Source organism: Hypomesus nipponensis, chromosome 24, assembly GCF_054491055.1.
Source record: "Hypomesus nipponensis isolate SF chromosome 24, ASM5449105v1, whole genome shotgun sequence".
In the NCBI taxonomy this organism is placed as follows: Eukaryota; Metazoa; Chordata; class Actinopteri; order Osmeriformes; family Osmeridae; genus Hypomesus; species Hypomesus nipponensis.
Genome location: NC_140384.1, coordinates 1045001 through 1057500, shown reverse-complemented (window position 1 = coordinate 1057500; position 12500 = coordinate 1045001). Strand labels below are relative to the sequence as shown.

The 12500-nt window shown below is 47.1% G+C and overlaps 29 non-coding genes and 14 pseudogenes across 29 annotated transcripts in view; all 43 read right to left on the bottom strand.

Annotated features, from left to right (window-relative positions):
* Nucleotides 1-79, bottom strand: part of LOC146230619 (5S ribosomal RNA) — a 119-nt gene extending 40 nt beyond the window's left edge. The window contains exon 1 of the ribosomal RNA XR_014743703.1: nt 1-79. This exon is cut by the window's left edge and continues 40 nt beyond it. This is a non-coding gene — a ribosomal RNA (5S ribosomal RNA).
* Nucleotides 80-251: 172 nt separating this feature from the next.
* LOC146230618 (5S ribosomal RNA) lies at nt 252-370 on the bottom strand. Its single transcript, XR_014743702.1, has one exon. It is a non-coding gene; the product is annotated as a 5S ribosomal RNA (ribosomal RNA).
* Nucleotides 371-562: 192 nt separating this feature from the next.
* On the bottom strand, nt 563-681 carry LOC146230617 (5S ribosomal RNA; annotated as a pseudogene).
* A 184-nt stretch (nt 682-865) lies between these two features.
* Nucleotides 866-974, bottom strand: LOC146230616 (5S ribosomal RNA; annotated as a pseudogene).
* Nucleotides 975-1146: 172 nt separating this feature from the next.
* Nucleotides 1147-1265, bottom strand: LOC146230615 (5S ribosomal RNA). The gene has a single exon (XR_014743701.1). It is a non-coding gene; the product is annotated as a 5S ribosomal RNA (ribosomal RNA).
* A 176-nt stretch (nt 1266-1441) lies between these two features.
* Nucleotides 1442-1559, bottom strand: LOC146230614 (5S ribosomal RNA; annotated as a pseudogene).
* A 182-nt stretch (nt 1560-1741) lies between these two features.
* On the bottom strand, nt 1742-1860 carry LOC146230613 (5S ribosomal RNA). Its single transcript, XR_014744995.1, has one exon. It is a non-coding gene; the product is annotated as a 5S ribosomal RNA (ribosomal RNA).
* Nucleotides 1861-2048: 188 nt separating this feature from the next.
* Nucleotides 2049-2167, bottom strand: LOC146230612 (5S ribosomal RNA). Its single transcript, XR_014744994.1, has one exon. It is a non-coding gene; the product is annotated as a 5S ribosomal RNA (ribosomal RNA).
* Nucleotides 2168-2361: 194 nt separating this feature from the next.
* LOC146230611 (5S ribosomal RNA) lies at nt 2362-2480 on the bottom strand (annotated as a pseudogene).
* Nucleotides 2481-2666: 186 nt separating this feature from the next.
* LOC146230610 (5S ribosomal RNA) lies at nt 2667-2785 on the bottom strand. Its single transcript, XR_014745162.1, has one exon. It is a non-coding gene; the product is annotated as a 5S ribosomal RNA (ribosomal RNA).
* Nucleotides 2786-2959: 174 nt separating this feature from the next.
* LOC146230609 (5S ribosomal RNA) lies at nt 2960-3078 on the bottom strand. The gene has a single exon (XR_014743700.1). It is a non-coding gene; the product is annotated as a 5S ribosomal RNA (ribosomal RNA).
* A 172-nt stretch (nt 3079-3250) lies between these two features.
* Nucleotides 3251-3369, bottom strand: LOC146230608 (5S ribosomal RNA). The gene has a single exon (XR_014746228.1). It is a non-coding gene; the product is annotated as a 5S ribosomal RNA (ribosomal RNA).
* A 172-nt stretch (nt 3370-3541) lies between these two features.
* LOC146230607 (5S ribosomal RNA) lies at nt 3542-3660 on the bottom strand (annotated as a pseudogene).
* Nucleotides 3661-3842: 182 nt separating this feature from the next.
* LOC146230606 (5S ribosomal RNA) lies at nt 3843-3961 on the bottom strand (annotated as a pseudogene).
* A 192-nt stretch (nt 3962-4153) lies between these two features.
* On the bottom strand, nt 4154-4272 carry LOC146230605 (5S ribosomal RNA). Its single transcript, XR_014745161.1, has one exon. It is a non-coding gene; the product is annotated as a 5S ribosomal RNA (ribosomal RNA).
* Nucleotides 4273-4446: 174 nt separating this feature from the next.
* Nucleotides 4447-4565, bottom strand: LOC146230604 (5S ribosomal RNA). Its single transcript, XR_014743699.1, has one exon. It is a non-coding gene; the product is annotated as a 5S ribosomal RNA (ribosomal RNA).
* Nucleotides 4566-4737: 172 nt separating this feature from the next.
* On the bottom strand, nt 4738-4856 carry LOC146230603 (5S ribosomal RNA). Its single transcript, XR_014743698.1, has one exon. It is a non-coding gene; the product is annotated as a 5S ribosomal RNA (ribosomal RNA).
* A 222-nt stretch (nt 4857-5078) lies between these two features.
* LOC146230602 (5S ribosomal RNA) lies at nt 5079-5197 on the bottom strand (annotated as a pseudogene).
* A 172-nt stretch (nt 5198-5369) lies between these two features.
* LOC146230601 (5S ribosomal RNA) lies at nt 5370-5488 on the bottom strand (annotated as a pseudogene).
* Nucleotides 5489-5672: 184 nt separating this feature from the next.
* LOC146230600 (5S ribosomal RNA) lies at nt 5673-5791 on the bottom strand. Its single transcript, XR_014743798.1, has one exon. It is a non-coding gene; the product is annotated as a 5S ribosomal RNA (ribosomal RNA).
* Nucleotides 5792-5961: 170 nt separating this feature from the next.
* On the bottom strand, nt 5962-6080 carry LOC146230599 (5S ribosomal RNA; annotated as a pseudogene).
* A 172-nt stretch (nt 6081-6252) lies between these two features.
* On the bottom strand, nt 6253-6371 carry LOC146230598 (5S ribosomal RNA; annotated as a pseudogene).
* Nucleotides 6372-6551: 180 nt separating this feature from the next.
* LOC146230597 (5S ribosomal RNA) lies at nt 6552-6670 on the bottom strand. The gene has a single exon (XR_014742385.1). It is a non-coding gene; the product is annotated as a 5S ribosomal RNA (ribosomal RNA).
* Nucleotides 6671-6840: 170 nt separating this feature from the next.
* On the bottom strand, nt 6841-6959 carry LOC146230596 (5S ribosomal RNA). The gene has a single exon (XR_014743696.1). It is a non-coding gene; the product is annotated as a 5S ribosomal RNA (ribosomal RNA).
* Nucleotides 6960-7133: 174 nt separating this feature from the next.
* LOC146230595 (5S ribosomal RNA) lies at nt 7134-7252 on the bottom strand. The gene has a single exon (XR_014745708.1). It is a non-coding gene; the product is annotated as a 5S ribosomal RNA (ribosomal RNA).
* A 172-nt stretch (nt 7253-7424) lies between these two features.
* Nucleotides 7425-7543, bottom strand: LOC146230594 (5S ribosomal RNA; annotated as a pseudogene).
* Nucleotides 7544-7711: 168 nt separating this feature from the next.
* Nucleotides 7712-7830, bottom strand: LOC146230593 (5S ribosomal RNA; annotated as a pseudogene).
* A 184-nt stretch (nt 7831-8014) lies between these two features.
* Nucleotides 8015-8133, bottom strand: LOC146230592 (5S ribosomal RNA). Its single transcript, XR_014743695.1, has one exon. It is a non-coding gene; the product is annotated as a 5S ribosomal RNA (ribosomal RNA).
* Nucleotides 8134-8303: 170 nt separating this feature from the next.
* LOC146230591 (5S ribosomal RNA) lies at nt 8304-8422 on the bottom strand. Its single transcript, XR_014743694.1, has one exon. It is a non-coding gene; the product is annotated as a 5S ribosomal RNA (ribosomal RNA).
* Nucleotides 8423-8596: 174 nt separating this feature from the next.
* Nucleotides 8597-8715, bottom strand: LOC146230590 (5S ribosomal RNA). Its single transcript, XR_014745942.1, has one exon. It is a non-coding gene; the product is annotated as a 5S ribosomal RNA (ribosomal RNA).
* A 168-nt stretch (nt 8716-8883) lies between these two features.
* Nucleotides 8884-9002, bottom strand: LOC146230589 (5S ribosomal RNA). Its single transcript, XR_014743693.1, has one exon. It is a non-coding gene; the product is annotated as a 5S ribosomal RNA (ribosomal RNA).
* Nucleotides 9003-9184: 182 nt separating this feature from the next.
* Nucleotides 9185-9303, bottom strand: LOC146230588 (5S ribosomal RNA; annotated as a pseudogene).
* Nucleotides 9304-9485: 182 nt separating this feature from the next.
* Nucleotides 9486-9594, bottom strand: LOC146230587 (5S ribosomal RNA; annotated as a pseudogene).
* A 186-nt stretch (nt 9595-9780) lies between these two features.
* On the bottom strand, nt 9781-9899 carry LOC146230586 (5S ribosomal RNA). The gene has a single exon (XR_014746381.1). It is a non-coding gene; the product is annotated as a 5S ribosomal RNA (ribosomal RNA).
* A 172-nt stretch (nt 9900-10071) lies between these two features.
* LOC146230585 (5S ribosomal RNA) lies at nt 10072-10190 on the bottom strand. The gene has a single exon (XR_014743692.1). It is a non-coding gene; the product is annotated as a 5S ribosomal RNA (ribosomal RNA).
* Nucleotides 10191-10368: 178 nt separating this feature from the next.
* On the bottom strand, nt 10369-10487 carry LOC146230584 (5S ribosomal RNA). The gene has a single exon (XR_014745375.1). It is a non-coding gene; the product is annotated as a 5S ribosomal RNA (ribosomal RNA).
* A 172-nt stretch (nt 10488-10659) lies between these two features.
* On the bottom strand, nt 10660-10778 carry LOC146230583 (5S ribosomal RNA). The gene has a single exon (XR_014743691.1). It is a non-coding gene; the product is annotated as a 5S ribosomal RNA (ribosomal RNA).
* Nucleotides 10779-10962: 184 nt separating this feature from the next.
* On the bottom strand, nt 10963-11081 carry LOC146230582 (5S ribosomal RNA). The gene has a single exon (XR_014743690.1). It is a non-coding gene; the product is annotated as a 5S ribosomal RNA (ribosomal RNA).
* Nucleotides 11082-11259: 178 nt separating this feature from the next.
* Nucleotides 11260-11378, bottom strand: LOC146230581 (5S ribosomal RNA). Its single transcript, XR_014743689.1, has one exon. It is a non-coding gene; the product is annotated as a 5S ribosomal RNA (ribosomal RNA).
* Nucleotides 11379-11564: 186 nt separating this feature from the next.
* Nucleotides 11565-11683, bottom strand: LOC146230580 (5S ribosomal RNA). Its single transcript, XR_014743688.1, has one exon. It is a non-coding gene; the product is annotated as a 5S ribosomal RNA (ribosomal RNA).
* A 176-nt stretch (nt 11684-11859) lies between these two features.
* On the bottom strand, nt 11860-11978 carry LOC146230579 (5S ribosomal RNA). The gene has a single exon (XR_014745474.1). It is a non-coding gene; the product is annotated as a 5S ribosomal RNA (ribosomal RNA).
* Nucleotides 11979-12150: 172 nt separating this feature from the next.
* LOC146230578 (5S ribosomal RNA) lies at nt 12151-12269 on the bottom strand. Its single transcript, XR_014743687.1, has one exon. It is a non-coding gene; the product is annotated as a 5S ribosomal RNA (ribosomal RNA).
* Nucleotides 12270-12451: 182 nt separating this feature from the next.
* The window catches only part of LOC146230577 (5S ribosomal RNA), a 119-nt gene continuing 70 nt past the window's right edge, over nt 12452-12500 (bottom strand). The window contains exon 1 of the ribosomal RNA XR_014743685.1: nt 12452-12500. This exon is cut by the window's right edge and continues 70 nt beyond it. This is a non-coding gene — a ribosomal RNA (5S ribosomal RNA).

Below are 12500 nucleotides of genomic sequence, written 5' to 3'. Positions count from 1 at the left end.
AGTACTAACCAGGCCCGACCCTGCTTAGCTTCCGAGATCAGACGAGATCGGGCGTTGCCAGGCTGGTATGGCCGTACGAAATAAGTTGACAACCATAGGCTACTTATCCATATACAGATTTAGCAATTGACAATGCAAGGTGGTCTCTCTCTCTCTCTCTCGTGTCAAAATGAAAACAGCTTCCAGCCCCTTTCATGAAGGACTACTTGTGCATATTGCAAGATGTCAGTTTCTAAGTGAATGAGCATAAGAGCATACAGCACCTGGTATTCCCAGGCGGTCTCCCATCCAAGTACTAACCAGGCCCGACCCTGCTTAGCTTCCGAGATCAGACGAGATCGGGCGTTGCCAGGCTGGTATGGCCGTACGAAATAAGTTGACAACCATAGGCTACTTATCCATATACAGATTTAGCAATTGACAATACAAGGTAGTCTCTCTCTCTCTCTCTCTCTCTCTCTCTCTCTCTCTCGTGTCAAAATGAAAACAGCTTCCAGCCCCTTTCATGAAGGACTACTTGTGCATATTGCAAGATGTCAGTTTCTAAGTGAATGAGCAAAAGAGCATACAGCACCTGGTATTCCCAGGCGGTCTCCCATCCAAGTACTAACCAGGCCCGACCCTGCTTAGCTTACGAGATCAGACGTGATCGGGCGTTGCCAGGCTGGTATGGCCGTACGAAATAAGTTGACAACCATAGGCTACTTATCCATATACAGATTTAGCAATTGACAATGCAAGGTGGTCTCTCTCTCTCTCTCTCTCTCTCTCTCTCGTGTCAAAATGAAAACAGCTTCCAGCCCCTTTCATGAAGGACTACTTGTGCATATTGCAAGATGTCAGTTTCTAAGTGAATGAGCAAAAGAGCATACAGCACCTGGTATTCCCAGGCGGTCTCCCATCCAAGTACTAACCAGGCCCGACCCTGCTTAGCTTCCGAGATCAGGCGTTGCCAGGCTGGTATGGCCGTACTAAATAAGTTGACAACCATAGGCTACTTATCCATATACAGATTTAGCAATTGACAATGCAAGGTAGTCTCTCTCTCTCTCTCTCGTGTCAAAATGAAAACAGCTTCCAGCCCCTTTCATGAAGGACTACTTGTGCATATTGCAAGATGTCAGTTTCTAAGTGAATGAGCAAAAGAGCATACAGCACCTGGTATTCCCAGGCGGTCTCCCATCCAAGTACTAACCAGGCCCGACCCTGCTTAGCTTCCGAGATCAGACGAGATCGGGCGTTGCCAGGCTGGTATGGCCGTACGAAATAAGTTGACAACCATAGGCTACTTATCCATATACAGATTTAGCAATTGAAAATGCAAGGTAGTCTCTCTCTCTCTCTCTCTCTCGTGTCAAAATGAAAACAGCTTCCAGCCCCTTTCATGAAGGACTACTTGTGCATATTGCAAGATTTCAGTTTCTAAGTGAATGAGCACAAGAGCATACAGCACCTGGTATTCCCAGGCGGTCTCCCATCCAAGTACTAACCAGGCCGACCCTGCTTAGCTTCCGAGATCAGACGAGATCGGGCGTTGCCAGGCTGGTATGGCCGTACGAAATAAGTTGACAACCATAGGCTACTTATCCATATACAGATTTAGCAATTGACAATGCAAGGTAGTCTCTCTCTCTCTCTCTCTCTCTCTCTCGTGTCAAAATGAAAACAGCTTCCAGCCCCTTTCATGAAGGACTACTTGTGCATATTGCAAGATGTCAGTTTCTATGTGAATGAGCAAAAGAGCATACAGCACCTGGTATTCCCAGGCGGTCTCCCATCCAAGTACTAACCAGGCCCGACCCTGCTTAGCTTCCGAGATCAGACGTGATCGGGCGTTGCCAGGCTGGTATGGCCGTACGAAATAAGTTGACAACTATAGGCTACTTATCCATATACAGATTTAGCAATTGACAATGCAAGGTGGTCTCTCTCTCTCTCTCTCTCTCTCTCTCTCTCTCGTGTCAAAATGAAAACAGCTTCCAGCCCCTTTCATGAAGGACTACTTGTGCATATTGCAAGATGTCAGTTTCTAAGTGAATGAGCAAAAGAGCATACAGCACCTGGTATTCCCAGGCGGTCTCCCATCCAAGTACTAACCAGGCCCGACCCTGCTTAGCTTCCGAGATCAGACGTGATCGGGCGTTGCCAGGCTGGTATGGCCGTACGAAATAAGTTGACAACCATAGGCTACTTATCCATATACAGATTTAGCAATTGACAATGCAAGGTGGTCTCTCTCTCTCTCTCTCTCTCTCTCTCTCTCTCTCTCTCGTGTCAAAATGAAAACAGCTTCCAGCCCCTTTCATGAAGGACTACTTGTGCATATTGCAAGATGTCAGTTTCTAAGTGAATGAGCAAAAGAGCATACAGCACCTGGTATTACCAGGCGGTCTCCCATCCAAGTACTAACCAGGCCCGACCCTGCTTAGCTTCCGAGATCAGACGTGATCGGGCGTTGCCAGGCTGGTATGGCCGTACAAAATAAGTTGACAACCATAGGCTACTTATCCATATACAGATTTAGCAATTGACAATGCAAGGTAGTCTCTCTCTCTCTCTCTCTCTCTCTCTCTCTCGTGTCAAAATGAAAACAGCTTCCAGCCCCTTTCATGAAGGACTACTTGTGCATATTGCAAGATGTCAGTTTCTAAGTGAATGAGCAAAAGAGCATACAGCACCTGGTATTCCCAGGCGGTCTCCCATCCAAGTACTAACCAGGCCCGACCCTGCTTAGCTTCCGAGATCAGACGAGATCGGGCGTGGCCAGGCTGGTATGGCCGTACGAAATAAGTTGACAACCATAGGCTACTTATCCATATACAGATTTAGCAATTGACAATGCAAGGTGGTCTCTCTCTCTCTCTCTCTCGTGTCAAAATGAAAACAGCTTCCAGCCCCTTTCATGAAGGACTACTTGTGCATATTGCAAGATGTCAGTTTCTAAGTTAATGAGCAAAAGAGCATACAGCACCTGGTATTCCCAGGCGGTCTCCCATCCAAGTACTAACCAGGCCCGACCCTGCTTAGCTTCCGAGATCAGACGAGATCGGGCGTTGCCAGGCTGGTATGGCCGTACGAAATAAGTTGACAACCATAGGCTACTTATCCATATACAGATTTAGCAATTGACAATGCAAGGTGGTCTCTCTCTCTCTCTCTCGTGTCAAAATGAAAACAGCTTCCAGCCCCTTTCATGAAGGACTACTTGTGCATATTGCAAGATTTCAGTTTCTAAGTGAATGAGCAAAAGAGCATACAGCACCTGGTATACCCAGGCGGTCTCCCATCCAAGTACTAACCAGGCCCGACCCTGCTTAGCTTCCGAGATCAGACGAGATCGGGCGTTGCCAGGCTGGTATGGCCGTACGAAATAAGTTGACAACCATAGGCTACTTATCCATATACAGATTTAGCAATTGACAATGCAAGGTGGTCTCTCTCTCTCTCTCTCGTGTCAAAATGAAAACAGCTTCCAGCCCCTTTCATGAAGGACTACTTGTGCATATTGCAAGATTTCAGTTTCTAAGTGAATGAGCAAAAGAGCATACGCCACCTGGTATTCCCAGGCGGTCTCCCATCCAAGTACTAACCAGGCCCGACCCTGCTTAGCTTCCGAGATCAGACGTGATCGGGCGTTGCCAGGCTGGTATGGCCGTACGAAATAAGTTGACAACCATAGGCTACTTATCCATATACAGATTTAGCAATTGACAATGCAAGGTGGTCTCTCTCTCTCTCTCTCTCTCTCTCTCGTGTCAAAATGAAAACAGCTTCCAGCCCCTTTCATGAAGGACTACTTGTGCATATTGCAAGATGTCAGTTTCTAAGTGAATGAGCAAAAGAGCATACAGCACCTGGTATTACCAGGCGGTCTCCCATCCAAGTACTAACCAGGCCCGACCCTGCTTAGCTTCCGAGATCAGACGTGATCGGGCGTTGCCAGGCTGGTATGGCCGTACGAAATAAGTTGACAACCATAGGCTACTTATCCATATACAGATTTAGCAATTGACAATGCAAGGTAGTCTCTCTCTCTCTCTCTCTCTCTCTCTCTCTCTCTCTCGTGTCAAAATGAAAACAGCTTCCAGCCCCTTTCATGAAGGACTACTTGTGCATATTGCAAGATGTCAGTTTCTAAGTGAATGAGCAAAAGAGCATACAGCACCTGGTATTCCCAGGCGGTCTCCCATCCAAGTACTAACCAGGCCCGACCCTGCTTAGCTTCCGAGATCAGACGAGATCGGGCGTGGCCAGGCTGGTATGGCCGTACGAAATAAGTTGACAACCATAGGCTACTTATCCATATACAGATTTAGCAATTGACAATGCAAGGTGGTCTCTCTCTCTCTCTCTCTCGTGTCAAAATGAAAACAGCTTCCAGCCCCTTTCATGAAGGACTACTTGTGCATATTGCAAGATGTCAGTTTCTAAGTTAATGAGCAAAAGAGCATACAGCACCTGGTATTCCCAGGCGGTCTCCCATCCAAGTACTAACCAGGCCCGACCCTGCTTAGCTTCCGAGATCAGACGAGATCGGGCGTTGCCAGGCTGGTATGGCCGTACGAAATAAGTTGACAACCATAGGCTACTTATCCATATACAGATTTAGCAATTGACAATGCAAGGTGGTCTCTCTCTCTCTCTCTCGTGTCAAAATGAAAACAGCTTCCAGCCCCTTTCATGAAGGACTACTTGTGCATATTGCAAGATTTCAGTTTCTAAGTGAATGAGCAAAAGAGCATACAGCACCTGGTATTCCCAGGCGGTCTCCCATCCAAGTACTAACCAGGCCCGACCCTGCTTAGCTTCCGAGATCAGACGAGATCGGGCGTTGCCAGGCTGGTATGGCCGTACGAAATAAGTTGACAACCATAGGCTACTTATCCATATACAGATTTAGCAATTGACAATGCAAGGTGGTCTCTCTCTCTCTCTCTCTCTCTCTCTCTCTCTCTCTCTCTCTCTCTCTCTCTCTCTCTCTCTCTCTCGTGTCAAAATGAAAACAGCTTCCAGCCCCTTTCATGAAGGACTACTTGTGCATATTGCAAGATGTCAGTTTCTAAGTGAATGAGCAAAAGAGCATACAGCACCTGGTATTCCCAGGCGGTCTCCCATCCAAGTACTAACCAGGCCCGACCCTGCTTAGCTTCCGAGATCAGACGAGAGCGGGCGTTGCCAGGCTGGTATGGCCGTACGAAATAAGTTGACAACCATAGGCTACTTATCCATATACAGATTTAGCAATTGACAATGCAAGGTGGTCTCTCTCTGTCTCTCTCGTGTCAAAATGAAAACAGCTTCCAGCCCCTTTCATGAAGGACTACTTGTGCATATTGCAAGATGTCAGTTTCTAAGTGAATGAGCAAAAGAGCATACAGCACCTGGTATTCCCAGGCGGTCTCCCATCCAAGTACTAACCAGGCCCGACCCTGCTTAGCTTACGAGATCAGACGTGATCGGGCGTTGCCAGGCTGGTATGGCCGTACGAAATAAGTTGACAACCATAGGCTACTTATCCATATACAGATTTGGCATTTGACAATGCAAGGTGGTCTCTCTCTCTCTCTCTCTCTCTCTCTCTCGTGTCAAAATGAAAACAGTTTCCAGCCCCTTTCATGAAGGACTACTTGTGCATATTGCAAGATTTCAGTTTCTAAGTGAATGAGCAAAAGAGCATACAGCACCTGGTATTCCCAGGCGGTCTCCCATCCAAGTACTAACCAGGCCCAACCCTGCTTAGCTTCCGAGATCAGACGAGATCGGGCGTTGCCAGGCTGGTATGGCCGTACGAAATAAGTTGACAACCATAGGCTACTTATCCATATACAGATTTAGCAATTGACAATGCAAGGTAGTCTCTCTCTCTCTCTCGTGTCAAAATGAAAACAGCTTCCAGCCCCTTTCATGAAGGACTACTTGTGCATATTGCAAGATGTCAGTTTCTAAGTGAATGAGCAAAAGAGCATACAGCACCTGGTATTCCCAGGCGGTCTCCCATCCAAGTACTAACCAGGCCCGACCCTGCTTAGCTTCCGAGATCAGACGAGAGCGGGCGTTGCCAGGCTGGTATGGCCGTACGAAATAAGTTGACAACCATAGGCTACTTATCCATATACAGATTTAGCAATTGACAATGCAAGGTGGTCTCTCTCTCTCTCTCTCGTGTCAAAATGAAAACAGCTTCCAGCCCCTTTCATGAAGGACTACTTGTGCATATTGCAAGATGTCAGTTTCTAAGTGAATGAGCAAAAGAGCATACAGCACCTGGTATTCCCAGGCGGTCTCCCATCCAAGTACTAACCAGGCCCGACCCTGCTTAGCTTACGAGATCAGACGTGATCGGGCGTTGCCAGGCTGGTATGGCCGTACGAAATAAGTTGACAACCATAGGCTACTTATCCATATACAGATTTGGCATTTGACAATGCAAGGTGGTCTCTCTCTCTCTCTCTCTCTCTCTCGTGTCAAAATGAAAACAGTTTCCAGCCCCTTTCATGAAGGACTACTTGTGCATATTGCAAGATTTCAGTTTCTAAGTGAATGAGCAAAAGAGCATACAGCACCTGGTATTCCCAGGCGGTCTCCCATCCAAGTACTAACCAGGCCCGACCCTGCTTAGCTTCCGAGATCAGACGAGATCGGGCGTTGCCAGGCTGGTATGGCCGTATGAAATAAGTTGACAACCATAGGCTACTTATCCATATACAGATTTAGCAATTGACAATGCAAGGTAGTCTCTCTCTCTCTCTCGTGTCAAAATGAAAACAGCTTCCAGCCCCTTTCATGAAGGACTACTTGTGCATATTGCAAGATGTCAGTTTCTAAGTGAATGAGCAAAAGAGCATACAGCACCTGGTATTCCCAGGCGGTCTCCCATCCAAGTACTAACCAGGCCCGACCCTGCTTAGCTTCCGAGATCAGACGAGATCGGGCGTTGCCAGGCTGGTATGGCCGTACGAAATAAGTTGACAACCATAGGCTACTTATCCATATACAGATTTAGCAATTGACAATGCAAGGTGGTCTCTCTCTCTCTCTCTCTCGTGTCAAAATGAAAACAGCTTCCAGCCCCTTTCATGAAGGACTACTTGTGCATATTGCAAGATGTCAGTTTCTAAGTTAATGAGCAAAAGAGCATACAGCACCTGGTATTCCCAGGCGGTCTCCCATCCAAGTACTAACCAGGCCCGACCCTGCTTAGCTTCCGAGATCAGACGAGATCAGGCGTTGCCAGGCTGGTATGGCCGTACGAAATAAGTTGACAACCATAGGCTACTTATCCATATACAGATTTAGCAATTGACAATGCAAGGTGGTCTCTCTCTCTCTCTCTCGTGTCAAAATGAAAACAGCTTCCAGCCCCTTTCATGAAGGACTACTTGTGCATATTGCAAGATGTCAGTTTCTAAGTGAATGAGCAAAAGAGCATACAGCACCTGGTATTCCCAGGCGGTCTCCCATCCAAGTACTAACCAGGCCCGACCCTGCTTAGCTTCCGAGATCAGACGAGAGCGGGCGTTGCCAGGCTGGTATGGCCGTACGAAATAAGTTGACAACCATAGGCTACTTATCCATATACAGATTTAGCAATTGACAATGCAAGGTGGTCTCTCTCTCTCTCGTGTCAAAATGAAAACAGCTTCCAGCCCCTTTCATGAAGGACTACTTGTGCATATTGCAAGATGTCAGTTTCTAAGTGAATGAGCAAAAGAGCATACAGCACCTGGTATTCCCAGGCGGTCTCCCATCCAAGTACTAACCAGGCCCGACCCTGCTTAGCTTACGAGATCAGACGTGATCGGGCGTTGCCAGGCTGGTATGGCCGTACGAAATAAGTTGACAACCATAGGCTACTTATCCATATACAGATTTGGCATTTGACAATGCAAGGTGGTCTCTCTCTCTCTCTCTCTCTCTCTCTCTCGTGTCAAAATGAAAACAGTTTCCAGCCCCTTTCATGAAGGACTACTTGTGCATATTGCAAGATTTCAGTTTCTAAGTGAATGAGCAAAAGAGCATACAGCACCTGGTATTCCCAGGCGGTCTCCCATCCAAGTACTAACCAGGCCCGACCCTGCTTAGCTTCCGAGATCAGACGAGATCGGGCGTTGCCAGGCTGGTATGGCCGTACGAAATAAGTTGACAACCATAGGCTACTTATCCATATACAGATTTAGCAATTGACAATGCAAGGTAGTCTCTCTCTCTCTCTCGTGTCAAAATGAAAACAGCTTCCAGCCCCTTTCATGAAGGACTACTTGTGCATATTGCAAGATGTCAGTTTCTAAGTGAATGAGCAAAAGAGCATACAGCACCTGGTATTCCCAGGCGGTCTCCCATCCAAGTACTAACCAGGCCCGACCCTGCTTAGCTTCCGAGATCAGACGAGATCGGGCGTTGCCAGGCTGGTATGGCCGTACGAAATAAGTTGACAACCATAGGCTACTTATCCATATACAGATTTAGCAATTGACAATGCAAGGTAGTCTCTCTCTCTCTCTCTCTCGTGTCAAAATGAAAACAGCTTCCAGCCCCTTTCATGAAGGACTACTTGTGCATATTGCAAGATTTCAGTTTCTAAGTGAATGAGCAAAAGAGCATACAGCACCTGGTATTCCCAGGCGGTCTCCCATCCAAGTACTAACCAGGCCCGACCCTGCTTAGCTTCCGAGATCAGACGAGATCGGGCGTTGCCAGGCTGGTATGGCCGTACTAAATAAGTTGACAACCATAGGCTACTTATCCATATACAGATTTAGCAATTGACAATGCAAGGTGGTCTCTCTCTCTCTCGTGTCAAAATGAAAACAGCTTCCAGCCCCTTTCATGAAGGACTACTTGTGCATATTGCAAGATGTCAGTTTCTAAGTGAATGAGCAAAAGAGCATACAGCACCTGGTATTCCCAGGCGGTCTCCCATCCAAGTACTAACCAGGCCCGACCCTGCTTAGCTTCCGAGATCAGACGAGATCGGGCGTTGCCAGGCTGGTATGGCCGTACGAAATAAGTTGACAACCATAGGCTACTTATCCATATACAGATTTAGCAATTGACAATACAAGGTAGTCTCTCTCTCTCTCTCTCTCTCTCTCTCGTGTCAAAATGAAAACAGCTTCCAGCCCCTTTCATGAAGGACTACTTGTGCATATTGCAAGATGTCAGTTTCTAAGTGAATGAGCAAAAGAGCATACAGCACCTGGTATTCCCAGGCGGTCTCCCATCCAAGTACTAACCAGGCCCGACCCTGCTTAGCTTACGAGATCAGACGTGATCGGGCGTTGCCAGGCTGGTATGGCCGTACGAAATAAGTTGACAACCATAGGCTACTTATCCATATACAGATTTAGCAATTGACAATGCAAGGTGGTCTCTCTCTCTCTCTCTCTCTCTCTCTCGTGTCAAAATGAAAACAGCTTCCAGCCCCTTTCATGAAGGACTACTTGTGCATATTGCAAGATGTCAGTTTCTAAGTGAATGAGCAAAAGAGCATACAGCACCTGGTATTCCCAGGCGGTCTCCCATCCAAGTACTAACCAGGCCCGACCCTGCTTAGCTTCCGAGATCAGGCGTTGCCAGGCTGGTATGGCCGTACGAAATAAGTTGACAACCATAGGCTACTTATCCATATACAGATTTAGCAATTGACAATGCAAGGTAGTCTCTCTCTCTCTCTCTCTCTCTCTCTCTCTCGTGTCAAAATGAAAACAGCTTCCAGCCCCTTTCATGAAGGACTACTTGTGCATATTGCAAGATGTCAGTTTCTAAGTGAATGAGCAAAAGAGCATACAGCACCTGGTATTCCCAGGCGGTCTCCCATCCAAGTACTAACCAGGCCCGACCCTGCTCAGCTTCCGAGATCAGACGAGATCGGGCGTTGCCAGGCTGGTATGGCCGTACGAAATAAGTTGACAACCATAGGCTACTTATCCATATACAGATTTAGCAATTGACAATGCAAGGTGGTCTCTCTCTCTCTCTCTCGTGTCAAAATGAAAACAGCTTCCAGCCCCTTTCATGAAGGACTACTTGTGCATATTGCAAGATTTCAGTTTCTAAGTGAATGAGCAAAAGAGCATACAGCACCTGGTATTCCCAGGCGGTCTCCCATCCAAGTACTAACCAGGCCCGACCCTGCTTAGCTTCCGAGATCAGACGAGATCGGGCGTTGCCAGGCTGGTATGGCCGTACGAAATAAGTTGACAACCATAGGCTACTTATCCATATACAGATTTAGCAATTGACAATGCAAGGTAGTCTCTCTCTCTCTCTCTCTCTCTCGTGTCAAAATGAAAACAGCTTCCAGCCCCTTTCATGAAGGACTACTTGTGCATATTGCAAGATGTCAGTTTCTAAGTGAATGAGCAAAAGAGCATACAGCACCTGGTATTCCCAGGCGGTCTCCCATCCAAGTACTAACCAGGCCCGACCCTGCTTAGCTTCCGAGATCAGACGAGATCGGGCGTTGCCAGGCTGGTATGGCCGTACAAAATAAGTTGACAACCATAGGCTACTTATCCATATACAGATTTAGCAATTGACAATGCAAGGTGGTCTCTCTCTCTCTCTCTCGTGTCAAAATGAAAACAGCTTCCAGCCCCTTTCATGAAGGACTACTTGTGCATATTGCAAGATTTCAGTTTCTAAGTGAATGAGCAAAAGAGCATACAGCACCTGGTATTCCCAGGCGGTCTCCCATCCAAGTACTAACCAGGCCCGACCCTGCTTAGCTTCCGAGATCAGACGAGATCGGGCGTTGCCAGGCTGGTATGGCCGTACGAAATAAGTTGACAACCATAGGCTACTTATCCATATACAGATTTAGCAATTGACAATGCAAGGTAGTCTCTCTCTCTCTCTCTCTCTCTCTCTCTCGTGTCAAAATGAAAACAGCTTCCAGCCCCTTTCATGAAGGACTACTTGTGCATATTGCAAGATGTCAGTTTCTAATTGAATGAGAAAAAGAGCATACAGCACCTGGTATTCCCAGGCGGTCTCCCATCCAAGTACTAACCAGGCCCGACCCTGCTTAGCTTCCGAGATCAGACGAGATCGGGCGTTGCCAGGCTGGTATGGCCGTACGAAATAAGTTGACAACCATAGGCTACTTATCCATATACAGATTTAGCAATTGACAATGCAAGGTAGTCTCTCTCTCTCTCTCTCTCTCTCGTGTCAAAATGAAAACAGCTTCCAGCCCCTTTCATGAAGGACTACTTGTGCATATTGCAAGATGTCAGTTTCTAAGTGAATGAGCAAAAGAGCATACAGCACCTGGTATTCCCAGGCGGTCTCCCATCCAAGTACTAACCAGGCCCGACCCTGCTTAGCTTCCGAGATCAGACGAGATCGGGCGTTGCCAGGCTGGTATGGCCGTACGAAATAAGTTGACAACCATAGGCTACTTATCCATATACAGATTTAGCAATTGACAATGCAAGGTAGTCTCTCTCTCTCTCTCTCTCTCTCTCTCTCTCGTGTCAAAATGAAAACAGCTTCCAGCCCCTTTCATGAAGGACTACTTGTGCATATTGCAAGATGTCAGTTTCTAATTGAATGAGCAAAAGAGCATACAGCACCTGGTATTCCCAGGCGGTCTCCCATCCAAGTACTAACCAGGCCCGACCCTGCTTAGCTTCCGAGATCAGACGAGATCGGGCGTTGCCAGGCTGGTATGGCCGTACGAAATAAGTTGACAACCATAGGCTACTTATCCATATACAGATTTAGCAATTGACAATGCAAGGTGGTCTCTCTCTCTCTCTCTCTCTCGTGTCAAAATGAAAACAGCTTCCAGCCCCTTTCATGAAGGACTACTTGTGCATATTGCAAGATTTCAGTTTTTAAGTGAATGAGCAAAAGAGCATACAGCACCTGGTGTTCCCAGGCGGTCTCCCATCCAAGTACTAACCAGGCCCAACCCTGCTTAGCTTCCGAGATCAGACGAGATCAGGCGTTGCCAGGCTGGTATGGCCGTACGAAATAAGTTGACAACCATAGGCTACTTATCCATATACAGATTTAGCAATTGACAATGCAAGGTGGTCTCTCTCTCTCTCTCTCGTGTCAAAATGAAAACAGCTTCCAGCCCCTTTCATGAAGGACTACTTGTGCATATTGCAAGATTTCAGTTTCTAAGTGAATGAGCAAAAGAGCATACAGCACCTGGTATTCCCAGGCGGTCTCCCATCCAAGTACTAACCAGGCCCGACCCTGCTTAGCTTCCGAGATCAGACGAGATCGGGCGTTGCCAGGCTGGTATGGCCGTACGAAATAAGTTGACAACCATAGGCTACTTATCCATATACAGATTTAGCAATTGACAATGCAAGGTAGTCTCTCTCTCTCTCTCTCTCTCTCTCTCGTGTCAAAATGAAAACAGCTTCCAGCCCCTTTCATGAAGGACTACTTGTGCATATTGCAAGATGTCAGTTTCTAATTGAATGAGCAAAAGAGCATACAGCACCTGGTATTCCCAGGCGGTCTCCCATCCAAGTACTAAC